Below are 5,038 nucleotides of genomic sequence, written 5' to 3' on the forward strand. Positions count from 1 at the left end.
CAAAACACCCCTAAGAAAGCCTTTTCTGCTACCTCTATCACTACTGAAGCTGAGATTTGAGGATCAAAAACACAGATGACAGCATAGCTGCTTGGTGAAGCATGAAGCAAAAGAAAACTGAGATCACTTTTTGCTAGATATAATCAGCTTTGCAAGAACTAAAAGGAACAGAGCTTCCTCTGAAAAGCCAAATGAATAAACATTAGGAATAAAAGACAGTTAGGTGTGGAGGTTAAGACTGGAGGTATTTTCTGCCAAGTGAAATTCAGATTTTCTTATATTGATTCTACATTGAAGTCAATTCCCCTTTTTCTCTGAATAAGTGTTAAATCAACAGTTAAATTTTCCTCTTTTTTTTTGTGAAAAACTAGTGAATGCTTTATTAAGCAGTCATGGAGAAACCTGAGATACCATTAAAAAAACCAAAACACCTGTTTTTCTTCAGTGACACGTGTACAACACAGTAAACTGCTATTTCTGTTAAGCAGCAGACAGTTACCCTGCACTCCATTTCCAAGTTCTATAGACCAACGGGACGTTCCAGATTTTAGTCCCTACTTTTGTCACCTGCTACCGTGACAGCGACAGCCAAGGATCAAGGCAGGCAGTCCGCATCTACCGTTAAGGGAGAGCAAACAGGAGGTCTCTGACACTGTCTCTAAAAATGCATTTTCTGGCAGAGCTGAAGCACAGGCAATTCTCCATTCAGAGAAATGTAATATCTAGCAGTAGTTCGAGGGGAAAGGGAGAGGAGCAATGACAGTGTATTAGCCTGGATTTGCCAAATGCAAAGAACAAACATTCATCTTAGTACCATTTCAAAAAAATATTTGAACAAGCATGTTCTCATCTTCTCAGCGAACAGGAATTAAGTATGTGCTTAATATTAAGCAAGGGCTAAACTGGGACCACTGTGTTAACTGGTACAGGTTCCCCATTTGCTTTGAATAATTCCTGTCGGTACAACGAAGAAAGATTTCCAGCAGTTGGCACACATTTGAAAATGATGAAGAGCAAAGAAATCACTGACTGAAAGTCTCAGATATAGCACAAGTCACAATTCGCAGAGGCGATGAAATTGCAGAACCTGAGTCAGGTGGATGACAGCGTTAGCGTGGAAAGGATTATTAGCGTGAAAGGTATTAATAGAGGATATGCAAAGAAGCTCTCCTCTCAGCACTCCCGTGACTGAAGCAGAAGATAAAGTTGCTTATGTTCCCGTGAAGAAAACCATTCCCACCCTGCTATGGCTCCAGTACAGCCCCCAGGACTTTGGGAAGCGACGTTCATGGTCGCCCCATCTCTCACACCAAACCAGGTTCGCGAACGCACAGGTCTCCTTGCAGAAGGAGAGCGCTCGCACTCCCATTGTAATCCCTTTTTCAAAGGTCTCTATTAATGTTTCTTCCCCTGCTCCTTTTAATGAATGGTAATAGAGAACACTTGATTAGAAGCCTTTCATCATTTTAGGACTAGGGGCTTTAGCTTTCTGACCTACTTTCCTTGCCAATGAAATTCCATTTTTAGCTTCAACTCAAGGTCTGAATGTTGCCCAAATTCAGACCATCTGTTTTAACTGCCTACAGGCTGAGAAGTCGATCCAATCCAGGAAGAATAAACGGAACCAGCGTGTGCATATACTAAGTATTCTCAACCCTCAGTGTACTCAATAACCTACTCAGTTTATTCCTGAGTCTACATAAACATCCCTGTTTCTTTGGGCAGTGCCTGCTGTTGTTGTAAGGAATGCTTATGCTACCAGTTGCTCTCAGAGACCTTCAGCTAGGTCGCTTTTCTTGTACAAGTACATGAACGAGCAGGCTACAACTGACCCCAAATCCACCTAATCCCTTAATTTGGCTTTGGCGAGGGTTGGTACGGGCTACCCAGAAGAAGTACAGCTCCCCCTCAGCAAGTCATTAGGGAATAACCTGCCTCTCTTTCCAATTCCCACTGTTAGAGAAGCAACAGAACTTGCATGTCCCCAGTGATCCTCTTTCATCCCGCGTGACGTAACTACATGGTCTCAGTGTTAATAAAAAGACAGCTGACCAGTCCTTTCACCAATCTTTAGCAAGTTCCCCACAGTACCTTGAAACCCTCTCAGTTTTAAATGTCCTACCTTCCCGTTTCATTGCACGCTCACTTCTGTTAGTATGAGAAAAGAGCCTAGCAGCACCAGACCTTTCTTCAGAATTTCAGATACATCTCTCACTCCTTTTATTACACAAAACTCAGTAACAAATATGAATTTATAAACCAGAGCAAAATCAAAAAGGCAACATTACTTAGAAAATCCCTACTAAGTAACTGCTGACCACAGCCTTACAAAAAAAAATCAAAACAAAACCGAGTGCTGAAGATAAGCCTCTGCTGGTAGCACTGATATGCATCTACAACACTCATCCCTCGCAGCTTGGCTGATGGATGTAATTTCAGCAGAATATCTAGGGAGGATGAAAGCATCCATGAAAACATTAACAAATAAAATATGCCAGGGAAAAAGAAAACAGTAGCGTAAAACCAAGCCAGATATTGCAGAAGTTGAATACCCAGCTGGGGAGCTGCCCAGCTCAAAACAAGGCAGAAAATAAGTACATTTAATGTAAAAGAACCCTAGCATGAAATAGGCTCTGTACTGCCCCGGACACAGCTGATTTGCTGTTCAAGTCTGTCATTTGACAGCCTGTTTATAGATTCTCTTGCTTCAAAGCCATTATGGCTCTGTTTACAGCACGCTCCTTCAGGAGGCACCACAAGCCTCCTCACGTGTCAGGTTTCTCAGGCGTTCATCAGTGCATCCCGTCCCTTCTAGAATTTGTATATTTAAAAAGCTGACATTAACATACCAGACTGTCCTTATGGACATGGATTACTGAGTCTGTGTCTACAAAACACTTCCAAAAAACTTCTCCTATATTTTCAAAATATCATGCCAGCATTAACTAATTAATCCTCACAAGGCTTGTCCAGGCTAAAAACGTCTTGATCTCCGTTACGGACATGGAAAGCTCAGACAGAAAGTGGACCTGTCTTTCCTGAGGCCATAAAACAAGCCCATGACAAAGTCAGCTTTCAGGTGACAGGAGCGCTCCATCATCGGTTCTGTGTCACGCGTCTGCATTCAATCCATCAGACCGTATCACTGCTTCAGCAGCTCCAGAGCCCTCCTCCCACCTTCCCAGTACTCAGGAATTTAATACATCACGTGTGGAAGTTTGCATGCCTCTAGCTGAAAAAGGCAACAGCATCTTTGCATACCTGGAGGTATGAATATGTGACAGGATAAAACCCAACCGGGCAGGAAAATGGCACACGTGAGCAGCAGATCGCTGTGCTCCGGAGAGCTGTGCTTTTTGATGGGGTGATTCCAGCAAGGCAGATAAAAGAGCTGAGGTGCACAGGGACCATGAATTAAACCCGAAACAAAAGATCTAACTATCCCCAGCCCCCGTACTAGAGCTGTTAGTTCCCTGTTCATTCGTCATGTGCAAAAACAAGAAAGGAATGAGTAATATTTGCTTTTGTTTTCATTGTATCATTGGAAGTGACATGATCATTATTTCACTGGAGGGTCAAAGCAGCATTAGCATGATTACATTGGACTTGTACCTATTAAATGGAAGGGCATGAGCTCCTCTGAGCTGCCAAATGCAACATACGCAGTCTCGCAATGCAACTGAAACATTCCAGCTGAATTTTAGACTTTTTTCTCCTTTGTGCAAATCAAAACGTTGCATAGCGATTTACTTAGAGTATAAAAAAGGATCTCTTGCATCTGGAAAGCTACATGCTAATTCCATGCTTTATTCTCTCTCTTTCATGCAAAAAGCTTTCAAAATCATATTCTATTGTACAGTACATAATGTTATTATTCTGTCCTTATTGTCCTAAAAGCAGAAGCTTACAGGCTGGAGTGAAATCTTCTTTTCACTCTACTGTGCTGGGCAAAAGGTTAGAGAGATAAAGCAGCTCTCAAAGAGCTGTTAATGCCAGTCTGAGGCAGAAATACTACATCATTTGAAGCAGCATTGTTTCTGTTTCCATCCTCCATGAGATATTTCAGTTTTCGTAGGCTGTGTATGAAAATCAGATGGTTTTGCATCACTAGGCAGGAAGCGTCCCTTGACTGCTCAAACACAGCGACCAGAAAAAGCATGGTCCTCTTTGACCACTCGATGCGGGAGCCGGCGGTCCCCACCCTCTCGTGCTGGCTCTGCAACCTTAACCAAATCATTCTGTGATCCGGGGGCACCGGAGCGTGCACCAGGACTGAGGCTGTGAGCAACCTGGTCTGGTGGAAGGTGTCCCTGCCCACAGCAGGGGCGTTGGATCAAGATGAGCTTTAAGGTCCCTTCCAACCAAACCATTCTGTGGTTCGATGACTGCTCTGCAGGGCCTGGCTGCCCTCCCTCGAGCCAGCTCCGGAGAAGAGTGCTGGACCTGACGCTCTGTCCAAAGCCAGGTCTTTTACTGATAAGAAGGAAGGTGTTGGGATACAGGCTTATCACCTTTCAATTGCACTGTTATCTCCTCTGCATCTAGAGAAACCAATGAAAACGATAGCTATACAATAATGGTAATTTATGAACCATAAGCCCCTCCCCAGGTGCATGCCTTATACTGGCTAAAAAGTCGGCACGTAAGAAGGCTGCTGGAAAAGAGCATCCTCTGAAAAGCTGTTTCACTGTCCCCACAGAGTTGTTATTGCTGTAGCATCTTCCGGTGTCCCTATACCATGGATCTTCCAGGTTTTTTACTACAATTCCCTATTTCTAGGGCTATGAATGTTACACAGAGAGATAGGATCATCAGAGATGCTGCTGAGAGTCTATTTTTAGAGCGAGTCATTTGATGAGCTGTTCAGCACCTTATTTATTGCTGTCTCCAGCTGGGGAGCTAAGCAGGGTCCAGACACCTCTACTGCTAAAACCAGAGCTCGGAAGCAGCGACCTCTATTTGATAACATTTTCTGTACTGACAGAGAGAAAAACAACAGCACATTATGCTGTCAAGGCTAATTGCTGCTAATTAGGGT

Source organism: Cariama cristata, unplaced genomic scaffold (genome assembly GCF_000690535.1).
Source record: "Cariama cristata isolate BGI_N322 unplaced genomic scaffold, ASM69053v1 scaffold14007, whole genome shotgun sequence".
Taxonomy (NCBI): domain Eukaryota; kingdom Metazoa; phylum Chordata; class Aves; order Cariamiformes; family Cariamidae; genus Cariama; species Cariama cristata.